At 36.5% G+C, this 15451-nt stretch overlaps 1 protein-coding gene across 1 annotated transcript in view; it reads left to right on the top strand.

Annotated features, from left to right (window-relative positions):
• The first annotated feature begins 6818 nt into the window (after nucleotides 1–6818).
• Nucleotides 6819–15451, top strand: part of LOC127076315 (uncharacterized) — a 29223-nt gene continuing 20590 nt past the window's right edge. The window contains exon 1 of the mRNA XM_051017937.1: nucleotides 6819–7824. The gene's annotated coding sequence lies outside the window, so the exon portion shown is untranslated. The remainder of the gene's footprint in view (nucleotides 7825–15451) is intronic.

Here is a 15451-nt window from a genome sequence, read left to right as displayed (position 1 = left end):
AACTCATCCAAACACTCCATATTATGCATATTACTATCATTTACAAACATTACAATTTCATCCAGCATCTCTTTTCTCACAATCCAACTAGCGTTGTGCAAAAATCATTGAAATCTTTAGATGGAAAATCACCGTTAAGGAATATGTTGAGTTCCTTTGCGACACATTGATGAGTCTCTCTAAACTTGATTCTGCCTCATCTGAAGATAAAAAATTGAATAGTTTATTTCAAGGAAATCACCAAAAATGCAAGACATATCTAATCAAATTAAAAAATAAACACTAGAACTCATTTATACATACAATGAGTCAGAAACAGAAAAATTTATAGTTATCCTAATTACATGAGTCCTGTCCATGATAACCTTATTGACATTAATAACACAAGAATAAATTAGGTCACATAATAACAATATGGAGGGTTACCGAGTGTTGAGAGATGATAAAGAGATGATAGAGAGACGAGAGAACAAAACACGAAATGTGTGACGATGAATTGAACAAATAACAAAACAAAATAAATATAAGGTGCCTAAATAAAGTTAAACTTAGAGCAAAGTAAAAAAAAATAAACACACCTTTGAATTTTAGAAGGCAACACAATCACTGATCCATCTGAGACATTCTTGGCCACTCTGTAGTTGTTGCTACGTTCTAAAGTTTGTACCTTTCCAGCATTCTCAAACAACTGATTACTCACAAAATCATGCAAAAGTTTCAAAATCAGGCATCGTTCTAACACTACAAAAATGTGTCTGTATAATGGAGGTTTTTAGACTAATTTGCGACAGTTTATGACCTCCGCAAATTATTTTGCGGAAGTTATAAAGACTCCCACTTATACGATTGCCAAAGTTTATCTACGAGAATTGTGGGTGACCGCTAATATAACGATGAAAAAACTAGGGAGGTTTTTTTACGGAGGTTTAAAACCTATGTAATATATTAAAAAATGAAATGTTTAAATAATCAAATTTTCATCAATAATATATATATTTAATGCATATCTGAAAATTTACAATGTCTCTTGACATAAAATTTCCTGAAAAAAAATAGAGCAAAATAATTACCATATGATTAAATCTAAGTATTCTCACTAGAACTTTCTGTTAGAAAATTAAATTATAAATCGAATAAATCGAGGCTAGAATCAGGAATGAAATCACTTTTATTATAAGTTTTTAAAGCACTTTCAAATGTGTTAGAGTTAAAACGCATGAATACCCAGGATAATTCAGCCTATACTCGAGTTTGCACAAGACCGATGAAATCTCGAATGTAGGGAAGATGAAATGCAGAATTTTGTGTGAAGATGATAAGCTTTTCTATTCTATTTTTCTGAATTTAAAAAACTCAATTTATAGGGCAAACTGTTATTGTTTCATAAGGTTACGACCCTTGATAAAACATACTATTTCAGCAACACTTTTGCTAAGTCTTGTATTGTTTCGCCTACAACAACACTTTTCAAACGTTGTAATGTTTCTCCTACAACAACACTTTTACCAAATGTTACATTATTTCTCCTACAACAACACTTTTACCAAATGTTACATTATTGTTTCGTATTCTACAACACTTTATGAAGTGTTGCCTATTTTCAAATTTAAACCTACAATAACACTTCATAAGTATTGTCTATTTATGAATTCTAACCTACTACAACACTTCACTAGTGTTGTCTATTTTTGAATTCAAAAATTAATCTTCACTTGAATGTTTTACTTGTCATTTTGGAACACACTATATATTATTAATTGTTAATAATTTACAACAATCCCCCACTTGTTCTAATAATGACATGACCAATTCCAGAAAAAAAGAAATAATGAATGTTAATACAATTAAGTATACTTCAGTTTGAACTTAACCTTAGTAAGGATAAAGCAAAGTCTAATCAGAATATTAGATAACAATGCTTTGAACCGTTATCCCTTGTGATTAAACCGAAGTAATCTTACACACACTCTTTAGTGGTTCTTCGCCTACATCTCTCTCCTAGTACTACTTATGGCCATGTGCTTTTCCCATTTTCGTGAATATTTCATGAGAGAAACTCCAACTCTCACTTTGAGACGGAACCATCTCGAAATTAATATATGTGAAGTTCATTATGTATTTATTTCTTGAGATACATATCCTCGATATAGAACTTCATTAAGAGTTTGAAAAAATTAAACCCTCAATATGTAATAGTCAACATTGTCACAAAGTGTTGTATAAAACATCCAATCAATAACTTTTTGTTACCCATTGAATCTTAGGTTAAGATTTGTTAACTTCAGATTGGATTTCTATCGTCGTCAGAACCCTTATTTAAGGAGTTTCAATCCATACATCTCGAGGTAGTCTTTATTAAATCTCTGGCCAATGGTTTTGTAAATGGATCAAGCAAATTATAGCTTGATCGTATACGAATGAAATGATTACACCCTTAATCAATTTTCTCATGAAAGAATGTCTAAGTTTGACTTGCCTAGACTTTATGTTATACACTTTTTGTATGCTCTAGGTAAAGTGGATTGACTACCACAATGTATCAAAACATTTGAAACATTGTCTTTAGTCAATGGAACTTCCAACAGAAGGTCCTTCAACTATTCAACTTCTTCACCAGCGGAAGCGAGAGCCTCAAACTCTGATTCTATGGTTGAGAGAGTGATTCACATTTGTTTCTTTCTCTTCCATGAAATTGCACTCCCGACTAGTGTAAATATCCATTTAAATGTAGATTTATGATATTCAACACTCGATATCCAACTCGCATCGGTATATCCTTCTAATATGGCAGGAAATCTACCATAGTGGAGACCAAGATTTTTGGTTTTCATAAGATAACCGAAATTCCTAATGATGGCCTTCCAATGCTCACCATTTGGATTGCTAGTAAAATCTACTCATTTTACTAATTGCAAAAGCTATGCAGGGTCTAGTAAATTGCACGCACTTGCATATTCTACTTGTGGATTTAAGTTGTCGTTGTGTTCTTTTCGTTTGTATGCATTGATTTTGTGGCGTGGACTGTGTTGGATTGTTGATTTATATTGTGTTCTTGTTTGAATCTGAGAATTTAAATTGAGATGTTAGTGATTGAAATGGAAACGTATGCTAAGTGGAAGAGAATGGTGATAAACGAGATGTTTTTTTTTCTTTCTTTAGTTTTAATTTTGTTTCATTTTTATGGTTCCAAATAGCATGGCCAAATGTTAATTTTTTTGTTAGTGGTGACATTTATTTTGGAAGAAGTCAAACCAACATATATTACGTTTTTTATTATTATTATTATTATTATTATTATTATTATTATTATTATTATCACTCGGAATTATTATCATTGCTAGTTAATATTTGTTATTACTTGGTATTACTATTATTATCATTGTTAGTAGTATTTAGGTGTAAGAAGAAATTTATATTTTGGGCTACTTGAATGTTGAGATGATAGATCCATTTTTACTTATTTTGTGCACTCTTGCTTTACCAATTGTACCTCTTATGTGTTGTAATAAATTTGTAAATAATGTAATAATATTTTGTTGTTGCAGTTTTAATTTTTGTTGCATTTAAAATCGGATTTTAATCCGCGGATTCGACAATCTTATGTCGTTATGTCGTCGAATCTTCAATACATCAATATGATATTTTTCCGTATTATGACCTTTAGGTATGATATTCCACTCATGTTGTCGGTACGCACAAACCGGCTTGGAGCACATTATGTAACCTTACGTGTTACTTTAACTATAACTTCTGATCATCTTGATAATTAAATTGTTAAGTAATAAGATGGCTGGAAATGAACCTTTTCAATAAGAAAAAACTTTGGTCCAACACCAAGTGATCTTTTCAAACTCGATTAAATCGATTCAATGCAATCCAAATCTTTTTCCAATAAGCATAATATAAAAAATCCTTTCTTAATAAACATGAAAGAGGAGGATCCTTGGAGTCTCTCATTTCTTGAATCATCGAATAACCGGTCCCGACGCACACGTCTTGGGAGATCTGTTTGTTCATTCTTTCATTTTCTAAAACACTTAACAAATGCTTGGACAAAAAGAGAAATCGTTGAGGTCTAGCACTCTACTAAAACCTTTGAACAATGTTTTTGAATGTTCGTTGTCCATCAAACAAATTTCATAATACATTGAATGAAAAAGGACCATGGAGTCTAGCATCCCAACAATCCCCGAGTAATTGGTCCCGAGGCCCACGTCTCAATCTCACCGAACATTCGTCATTCACTTAAAAAACACTCAACACATCAAAATTATTTTCTCGCCTCCGTGTGATTGAAAACCTTTCACAAGAGAATGTTTTTCTAATCCTTTCTAATGCGTATAGAAACTAGCACTTCAATCTCCCATTCGAGCATGCAAGACAATGTTTAACCGTTAGAATTCAATCTAAACAAGTACTCAATCTAACACAAATTAATCAATCAAACTCTTTTTCTAAAGGCAATTGTTTGGTCCGTTCTGACGCGAATACAAACAAATTTATTAAACCTACAATTGGGAGTACAAGCAATGTTTAACCGTTAGAGTGCGATCTAAAAAGTCGTTCATTAAAACAAACCAACCAAATCGTAGCCTTCCCCCGAAATACGAAGATTTGAGTTCCTCATTGTACTAGAGGATATGTAGGAGCGAGACCCACAATCTCGTCAAGCACCCTAATAAAAAAAAATTGCGACCCCTTTTATTTTCTATTTTCACTATTTATCATTCGAAGAAAATAATTAACATTAGCTAAAACTCAATTGCAAGTTTAATTAAAAGGTTCCTGTTGAGTACAACGGACGTGAGGGGTGCTAATACATCCCCCTTGCAAAATTGACTCCCGAACCTGAATTTGTTTGCGACGCCCATTTTCATTTTCTTTTAAGGGTTTTATCGATATTTTCCTTTTCCTTCAGAGTCACCGCCGAACTTTAGTTAACCTTGCGGTAAATATTGGCTTTGTTTAATTATTTCCTTTATGCTTGTTTGCTTATTTTCATTCTTTTATGATTTCTCTTTTTCTTTATATATGTTCGTTATCATATTTATCTGTGGATCTTGGGATGTCATCATCAGTAAGGATCTATACCCGAGCTTTGGAAAAAGAAGAGAGAACACATAGTATAGAATTGGAAGTTACGTAATGTTAGTCTCCAAGGACCACTCCTTGTGTGCCTAGCATGAAGAATTCCCCTAGAGTAAACCTTTTAGTAGATCTCGTTATAAGACAACTAGCTTGTCGCATGACATTTATTCATGAAGGGTCCATGACTCTCGAAACCACTCTTCTAACCAGTTTCTGCTTTGGTGGTTGTGTAGTGTTAATCTCTAAGGACCAGTCTTTGTGTGCCTAACATGAAGACCCCGCCAAGGATAGACATTTTCGTCACTCTTTTCATAAAACAGCTAGCCTAAAACTTTATCCATCAACTTAGAAAATATCATGTGAGTGGATTGTGGCTAGAAAGCCTAAAACTGCCCATTATATGGAGACCTCCATCTTAGGATTGTTTTGTGATACTCATGTTGTCTCGGATCCTTACAACCATACAGGGCATTTCATTGCATCCATGCGTAAGCGTGAATTTTCACTTTTTGCATATCAAAGATTTTTTTTAGCAATATGCATGCATATCATTTTTCCAAAAGAAAAAGCTCATCCCGCCTTTCGTCCGTAATCAGCAAGATGACTTCCCGACACCCATCTGAGCTCGTGGTAGCTACTGAAGGTCAATGGAATACTTTGAAGAAAATCAAGTTGAGTTGAGAAAGGATATGAACAACATGAAAGGCAAGATGGACTAGATGTTGGAAGCTCTTCTAGCTCATTCGAAGAATAATCTCCAATATGTTGTTACGGAGAATATCGGTCCTACATCCGATTTTACTGTGATGAATAACCCGATGTATGGTCACAACAATTGATCGACAACAAGAACATAGCCTTTTCATAAGGAAAATTGATGGTGAATGTCAACCTCTGGCTCGAGTGAGTTTGAAGACTGTAAGACCCCAATTTTGGCCCTAAGATCCCTCATGGCCCATATCATATCATATCATGGCCTCAAGGATCATTGCATACCCTAGCTTCCCTCCTAGTGGGTGGGTTACCTTGTGAGTGTGATTCTTGATCACCAAGTATGTATTGCATTTGTATATCATTGCTTTTCATATGTTCACTAACCAAAAGTGCAAAAATATTGTCATCTACCTTGTTGCTTGCAGCTGAAGCAAACCAGGTCAAATCAGTCAAATCAGGCTTCGAGCAATAGATGGTGGCCATTCTTGAAGAATTTGGGCACCATGATCATTCAAAAAGAGTTCATATAACTTGTGATATCATCTGGAATCAAGATCTCAAGAAAAAGAGGCTTGGAATTCATCAGAACTTGGCCCAGTCAACCAAAAGTCAACAGAAGTCAACTGTGGTCAACTGTGGATTTAATCAGTGATTTGATGATTGGAATTGGTTGAAAATGTCTCATTCATGTCTATATAAACTTCATTTGGAATTTCAAAGGTCAAGGTTGAAGGAATTGAGCTCAGATAGAAAGTTTCCCAAAGTGGCAAGTGGACCTGAAATTTCAGCTGCCCAAAATGGAAAGTTTTCGACCTCAAAAACAGAAGTCCAAGGAAGCTTCAAATGAAAAATTGTTCAACATGACAGATGTAGATCTTGTTCTCACCTTTCCAAAAAGTCCAAGAACTTGAAAATCCAATGTACGGTTTGCAAGATATGGCTCAGTGAATTTCAGAAAAGACCCGTAATCAGGAGGCCATAACTACCACATGGTTTATCCAAATTGCAAGTTCTTTATATGCACAAACTCCATTTGATATGTACTTTCATGGTGCATAATTGGATTTTTCCAGAATTGCTCAATGCAAAAGGTCAAATTTCAACTGGACTGTTAAATGAACCAGGGGCAAAATCGTCCAACTTGTGAAATAATTGGAATTTTTGAGTGGGGATTTTTGCAACACCTCACAAATGGCATTTGAAATTTGTTGGAATATTCACAACATGCCTAAGCCTTGTGGTTTGAGAATTGGGTTTGAAAATGAATTGGAAAAATGGACACATAAGCCATCACATGGTGAAATTGGAAAATATTGGGAATTTGAGAACAAGGCCAATGCAACCAGCTCCAAAAGGGTATTTTTGACTTGTTTCTAAGTGATAAAATTCTGCAGGAAATTGCTTCTGAGCATCAAAGGTTAAAAAGTTCAAAATGCATCATAAGCTATTTTTACACTAATCCATCTTTTAGCTTAATTGTAATTAAAGTAAGGTTAGGAACTGCATATATAATGTTAATTACTAACAGAAAGAAAGGAGAGCTAACAACAACTAATCACACTTTCTGCAATTTTTTTTCACAATTCTCACAATTACTCTCTCATAATCACTCTCACAACTCTCTAATCACAATTTCACAACCATAATTCACAGAATCAAAAACTATCACCATAACAGAAAAATCAAAAAGAGAGAATTCTCTCATTCTTCCAAAACTTTTCATCAAGAATTTCGCCTTTTCTTCTTCAATTCTTCAATTCTTTACTGATCATAGTGCTTAGCTATCTGCAGTTGGATCATTGGTATGGTTGAGGATTGTTTTTTGCAGGAATCCATTGGAAAAGCAAGAAGAATCGCAGCTGTTGCAAGATCCTGAACATCCATATCAGTCGCCGATTCTTGAGCGTTTGTGCATCGTTGAGCTGAAGTCGCGTCATCATTCATCTGCTACAACCAATTGCTGCATCTGTTTTGATATCTTGAAGCTCATCCGCGCGATTCCGATACTGCTAGCTTCGGAAGGTTGGAAATCAAAACTCGTAGATGCTTCGATTTTGTTAGGAGTTCTGTAGTATGTTCATCATAGATTACATAGCAGCTTGTAGAATTGAATATTGTTACGAATTGGTTGAGAAATTCACGATCTAGGTTTCGAAGCACTTATTCTTTTCCTTCGATTCTTGCTATATATTGATTGATAGATGAAATTGAGACCGTATTCTTGTTCCTGATGCGAAACCGGTTCGACCGGTATATAGTTTGTTGATTTCCATCGCCATTGTGTGAGTTCTTGCGAATTCGAGCTTCGACGCCGTCCGTTTCTTTCCTTCGATTCGCATTAGGTAGTAATCTATTGTTGAAATCGAGTATGGATTCACGCTCCTGAGACGAAACCGCTCCGATCGGTGTGTCGTCCATGCATTTCCGTCGAGAATCGCTCGAAACCGTCCTTGCCGTTGAAGAACACGCCGGCATGCGAAGAAGATGACCAAAATCTGGAAATTTCTATGCTTCTGATCTTCCTGGGCGCGTTTCAACCTTGGATCCGTGTTTTCCCTGGCCAGAATTAATCTCAGCCGTCCATATCTTCTAATTGAAACGGCAGTGTTTAAGGCGCAGCATTTATATTTACCATCGCTGCCACTATCATTCATTTAATTAAATAATCCTAATATAATCCTAAATAAATATTAAATAATCATTTTAAGACTTAAAAAAATTCATATAATACTCAAAAAATAATCCAAAAAAATACCATTCTTTTTCTGTTAATCATATTTTTTCCTCTATTATTTTATAAAAATGAAAAATAAAATAGTGCTTGGAAAAAATATTAATTGACCTAGAGATATTCTAAGGTGTGCATATTTTCATACACATTACCATTTTAATTATAGAAACCACATGCTATATCCAAATTAATTGAAAATTGAGACACTTGTTCTAGACATCCTTCTGGATTTTTTGACATAGGTTTGGGAATTTTTTAGCCTATGGTCTATTATATATGAATTATTGAAGTTGGACATGTGTATATGTGACATAGCTTGGTATGCTGAATTCCCCAAATATTTTCCTATGCTTCCCATTGGCCAATGGCCCTAAATTTTTGCATGAAGCTTATTTGACATGTTTACTACCACTGTTAATTTTTGTGGATTTTTGCAATCCATTTTCGATTTGATTCATATTTTTTCTTGCTGCCTAGAACGTTAGAGTTCCATAGGTATAACCTTTAGCATTTATGTTGCCATTTCCTCGTAATTAATCCAATGGACATGAAACTTTGTAGGATAGTTCTTAACATGTTAAGGTAGCTTTTGGCTTTGGTCCCATGAATTTTGAATGTAACAATTGCTGTTTGCCATTAGATGGAAGTGGGTGTATAATTGTAGACCTCATTTGATGTTGTTTTTGCATGCCTTGTCATGTTTAATTAATTCCTATTGATCTACTAGTCCAAATGACTTGAAAATTAACATGTGGCTTGCTGAATGTCTTCTGGTTATAACATAATTTTTGTGGATTTTTTTGGTGCCATTTTGGCATTTATTTGAATGTGATCTTGCTGGTTGTTTGTATGAGACTCCACATTGCATCTTTTGCCTTCCATGTTGCATAAATTAAAATGTGTGCATAGTTTGGGTATGGGACCAATTGGGATCCCTTTGTATTTGATATTATTTGACTTTAATCATGAATTGGCTGCTGTTTTAAGATTTTTCCATCTTTTTGACCCTAGGCTAGTCCTAGTGGTCATGTTACTTACATTTGAAGTGAATTGTGCCTTTTCAGGTTAAGGAGTTAATGATTAAGGAATTTGCTCCACATTATGGATTGTGTTACTTGACACATATGACTAATGTATTTGTTTTGTAGGATGTTTGGTTCATGTGAGCCTTGTGCTATGCACATCATTATTTGTATAATTGTACTTTGTTAATTGATTCTTATATTGTTATCTGTTTATGAAATGGGATGCTGATTTTATTGGATTGTTTCCAGGTACCCTTTAGTTGCTCAGTTCTCTTAAGAACTCGCTTTGCTTTGCTTAAATAGCAACTTGCATTGAGGTATAGAACCTTCTTCTTCATGTAGTCTGGAGACCCGGTCCGTTATTTGACCGGGCAAATTGTCTGAAGTCCTCCTTAAGAGGCATTGATTGTGTATGTTTATATTTGTCCTAAGCAGGAAAAGTCCTCATTCGAGGCAATTGGTGGAAGGTAGAGATAAGTAGCCTATCTCCCACTATTCAGTGAGTCTTCTCCTTGCTCCCATTACATGGTTGTAGCATTGAGATCCATACCCAAGATCTATCGAGTCTAATCGGGGAAAGAGTTCCATCTTTCTGAACTCCCCCACATTCTTATATTTACATGCTCTCTCGAATCTGAGATAGAAGCAATGAGGCACACCCCTCATATCCTTTCATCTGCTTCACCTGAGCCCCTCAATGGCCAGGTTAAGAGCGACACTTACCTCTTACAGTGGACTTTCATAGTCAAACCCTTTTGCTTGAGCCTCATGGATGGTTATAGCGTGTGCTACTTGAATTTATGTGATTGATTACTTGATTCATTTATACATGATTACTTGATTGCCATTGTGCATTTTACCTTTGATTGCCATTAGTGCATGTTCATGTCATTTGTCCTTGTGACATTGTTTGCTTACCCATCGAGGAACCAGTTATAAGTCCCTGTAAGGCGGCATCTGTTCCCATGACATGAAAGGGGTAGAGTGTAAGACCTCATTGGTCACTCATACCCATTGCCTAGTGCATTTACTTGTGTATGTGAGGATTCATTGTAAGTCCCTGTGATGTGGCATTTGTTTTCCTAGGATCATACTGTGGAGTTTCACATAAGTCCAGATAAATTGGCAGTTGACTTCCCTGTTTTGTTTTCTTGTTTTATTCTGATGGAGATTAGTGTAAGTCCATAGAGTGGCTTCTGATATCCTTACTTGTTTTAGGAGACAGGTATAAGACCATTGAGTGGCATCCAGTATCCGCTTTTATTTACTTTCATCTGTTACCATGTTCATATTATTGCTCATTTGTAGCCTATTCCTAAGGACCCACTTGGATCATCTTCTATATGATTTCAAGAGGCGGACCCTCTTAAGAAGTTTTACTTTACACCATTCCATTCATCCCATTGTGTCCTACCTTTTCACACATGTTTAAAACTTGAAATAAGTGTTGTGCAAACATTCTCACTCTTTCCAAATTAGAAACTTGGACCTTAAGTCCATGATTTTTCAAACTCCATTTTTGTAAATACTTCATTCTGAATTGACTTTAATCATACTTTGACCTTTTTGTAAATAATCCAAATAACTTCACCCATTCAAGTGATTTTGTGGCTTTGTCCATGTTTGTTAAGTTTTCATACATTAGCTATAGGTTTGATTTACCCTAGTTGGTTGATATTAATCTCGCCTATTTGTCCGTAGTAGATGAACTGTAAGTCTTCCTTGCCTATTATAGGGTTAACCCCTCTCTGGCAAGTTGAAGCCTTTCTCACATGGTGGACTAGTTGTTATATAAGGTTGAGTTTTCTCCCGTGGGTAACGTAAGACCTTGGATGCTTTTGTTTTAAAATTGAATCCACTAACTTTTGGAAGTTTTTAGCCGAACTACGGCGTTTTGATCCTTACCTTTGATGGAAGGTACGTAGGCAGCGGGTTCATCCGTTCAAACCCAATAATTAACTTGTACATTCTTTCCTCATCATCCCAATCATGTTTGCACAATGCTTATGTCATGACAAATAATAATTTTCAAACAACAAAGTGTGAAAAGGGCTCCCTAGGAGTACCTAGGACGCATTGGGTGCCTAACACCTTCCCATTGCGTAATTTACCCCTTACCCCGATCTCTGATCTTTTTCATTAGTTTTCTACGTGTAAAACTTCTTAGGTTTTTGTTCGCTTTTTAACCAGTCCTTAGGATAAATAAAAGTGCGGTGGCGACTCTATATTCATTGTATACTTTGCTTATGATTTAACCAATAGATCATATAGTGACGAATACACCGCTACAGAAAAGTGGCGACTCTGCTGGGGATTGATTATCACTGGTGGTATTGCCTACTTTTCACCATTGTTGTGTGATATATTATTATCTGTTATTTGACATATTTTTGTACAATTTGGGATAACTGTATTGATTGTAATGTGTGAATTGCTTGATATACAATTGCTGTTTACTTTGGTGATCTGCCCGAACTCGAGTGCACTCTAGGATAGGAGAATGGCATAGTCTTGTTGACTGGTGTGGAGTAGTCCTTAGCCAGTTGACTTGCGAGTCCATTCACTTGGTGGAGGTCATGTTGGATTAATAATGTCACACAAGTTATTTGTGGTTAGGCATTATTCTTTCAATCATGTGCCTTAGAAGCCAAGGACCTTAGATTACCAAACCCATCTTGGCCTATTTTTAGGACGTAGTGCGGAGGTCGTTCAGATGTAAGTTCTGATACGATTGTTACGCGATACTACACTCATAAGAGTTTCTCTTGAGAATATTCTTGGAATACGAGTATTCGTTCCTCCGATAATATTCGAGAGATGGGACGATGATTATGGGAACCTCTGGTAGAACATGTCTGGCAGGTTTAAACCCTAGTACATTCCCTTTGGGTGGTTCTTAACCGAGACTCCATGCTCGTGACTCTCAGCAAACCCGTGATTCGTGGTTGAGTCGTTCAAACATCGTTAATATCAATGGATCCCGGATCAGGTGTAAAACCTAAAATCCACCAAAGTGGCTGGTTGATATTAAGGATGTTTGAGCCGGTTCATGTACCGTTAATATCAATAGAACTTGGGTGTCGATAAGGTGAAAAACCTAAATCCACCAAAATGGATGATTGATATTAGGGATACAATGAGCTTTCCCATGACCTTTGTTTGGTGTGCTTTGCTTGATCCTTGAGTGTGATTGTTGCATTCATGCATTCACGCATTCATCCGCATCCATATCATCAGATAAAAAGAAAAATTTCAAGGAACTCAAAGGAATTTATTTGCAAAAAATTTCAAACATGAAAAAACCGGGAAAATTTTTTCACCTGATATATCTGATGAGATATTCTCATATATGATCAAAATGTTTAAATATTTCAAAGTTTGCAAATAAAACCCTCGAATTCCTTTGAAATAAAAAACAAGCATATGCATAAACACTTCATACATCATTTGCATAAGCGGGTGTTTTGTTCCAGTCTCCCGTCCTGTGGTCTGACCCTGCGATCTTCATTTATTTTGGAGACGCACCTCGCCGGTATTATACCAGAGCCAACTCTGCCAGATCGATGGATTATCTTGAACAAGAGAATTGTGAACTCAAGGAGATTTTGCCAGCCTTAGTGTTGTTGATGGATTTATTCCTGTTGATGGATTTATTCCTAGTTAACCGATCCCGGGCTGGCATTGGCTACTGTTCTGGGGCATATAATGAGCAAGGCTTGTTCACGAGTGGAGGATTCATCCATGATGATCAGTCTGTTGAAGAAGAAGCTGCTGCTATCATTGAAGAAGATGCAGATGATATGAGCAATTTCGTTATTCCTGGTGGTGTCTGCCACAATTGGGTCGCTGTGGATGTTCCAACAGTTATCCATAGATCAGAGTAAATATGCTCACTTTGTTTAAAACCCTTCTCCCATGCCAAAAGGAGAAGTGATGACATTGTTTGGCTCATATATACAATGATGTTTTCATTCAATTAATGCATTGTTAAACATTTGTTTTTCCATTTGTTTTCACTTTTTGCTTTTTCATGAAATCAGTGATCACAAAAAACCCATAAAAACAAGAATAAAGGCAACCTTTTCATCTGCATAATGGTTTGCTTGTTTAAATGCTAAAAGTTTTTTCATTAACCAAAATCATTATGCAGGTTGATCTTAAAACCCATTGAACATAATGATCCAACGCCATCTCCCAACTTTGAATTCCCTGTATTTGAGGCAGAGGAAGATGATGTTGAAGGAATACCTGATGAGATTACCCGTCTCCTTGAGCACGAAGAGAAGATCATTCAGCCGCACCTGGAAGATTTGGAAACAGTCAACTTGGGGTCTGAAGATTGTATTCGTATGGTGAAGATTGGGGCACTTCTTGAAGAGTCTGTCAAGAAGGATTTGATTGAATTGCTACGAGAATATTCAGATATCTTCGCTTGGTCCTATGAAGACATGCCGGGTTTAGATACAGATATTGTGCAACACTTCCTGCCTTTGAAGCCTGAGTGCGTGCCTGTGAAGCAGAAGCTCAGAAGAACTCATCCAGATATGGCAGTGAAGATCAAAGAGGAAGTTCAGAAGCAAATTGATGCGGGGTTTCTGGTGACTTCTACATATCCTCAATGGGTGGCCAATATTGTGCCTGTTCCTAAGAAGGACGGAAAAGTCCGTATGTGCGTTGATTACAGAGATTTGAATAAAGCTAGCCCAAAAGATGATTTTCCTCTACCACACATTGATATGTTGGTAGACAATACAGCTAAATTCAAAGTCTTTTCCTTTATGGACGGATTTTCCGGATATAATCAAATCAAAATGGCACCAGAGGATATGGAGAAGACAACATTCATCACACCTTGGGGAACATTCTGTTATCGAGTGATGCCCTTCGGTTTGAAGAACGCCGGAGCCACGTATCAACGAGCTATGACTACCTTGTTTCATGATATGATGCACAAGGAGATAGAGGTCTATGTTGATGATATGATTGCTAAGTCCAGAACGGAAGTTGAGCATGTTGAGCATTTGTTGAAGCTTTTTCAGCGTTTGAGGAAGTTTAGACTCCGCCTGAATCCGAACAAATGTACCTTTGGAGTCCGTTCCGGAAAGTTGTTGGGTTTCATTGTTAGCGAGAAAGGTATTGAAGTTGATCCTGCAAAGGTCAAAGCAATACAAGAGATGCCTGCACCCAAAACTGAAAAGCAAGTCCGAGGTTTTCTTGGCCGCTTGAATTACATTTCCAGATTTATATCCCACATGACTGCCACATGTGCGCCGATATTCAAGCTCCTCCGGAAAGATCAGTCTCATGATTGGACCGAGGATTGCCAGAAAGCTTTCGACGGTATCAAAGAATATCTGTCTGAACCTCCGATTTTGTCTCCGCTTGTGGAAGGAAGACCTCTGATTATGTATCTGACAGTTCTTGAAGACTCGATGGGTTGTGTACTCGGTCAACAAGATGAATCAGGGAAGAAAGAATTTGCTATATACTACCTCAGTAAGAAGTTTACTGATTGTGAGTCTCGGTACTCCATGCTTGAGAAGACGTGCTGTGCTTTGGCTTGGGCTGCTAAGCGATTGCGCCAGTACATGATAAATCATACAACTTGGTTGATATCCAGAATGGATCCAATTAAGTATATCTTCGAGAAACCTGCTTTAACTGGGAGGATTGTCCGTTGGCAGATGTTGTTGTCTGAGTATGATATTGAGTATCGAGCTCAGAAGGCTATCAAAGGTAGTATCTTGGCTGACCATTTAGCGCACCAGCCGATTGAAGATCATCAGTCTGTTCAGGATGACTTCCCTGATGAGGAAATTCTGTATTTGAAAATGAAAGATTGTGATGAGCCTACACTTGATGAAGGTCCAGAACCTGGTTCCAGATGGACGAT

The sequence above is a fragment of the Lathyrus oleraceus genome, chromosome 4, assembly GCF_024323335.1.
Source record: "Lathyrus oleraceus cultivar Zhongwan6 chromosome 4, CAAS_Psat_ZW6_1.0, whole genome shotgun sequence".
NCBI lineage: Eukaryota > Viridiplantae > Streptophyta > Magnoliopsida > Fabales > Fabaceae > Lathyrus > Lathyrus oleraceus.
Note: the sequence above shows the minus strand (reverse complement) of the source record. Positions and strands in the feature narration are given on the sequence as shown.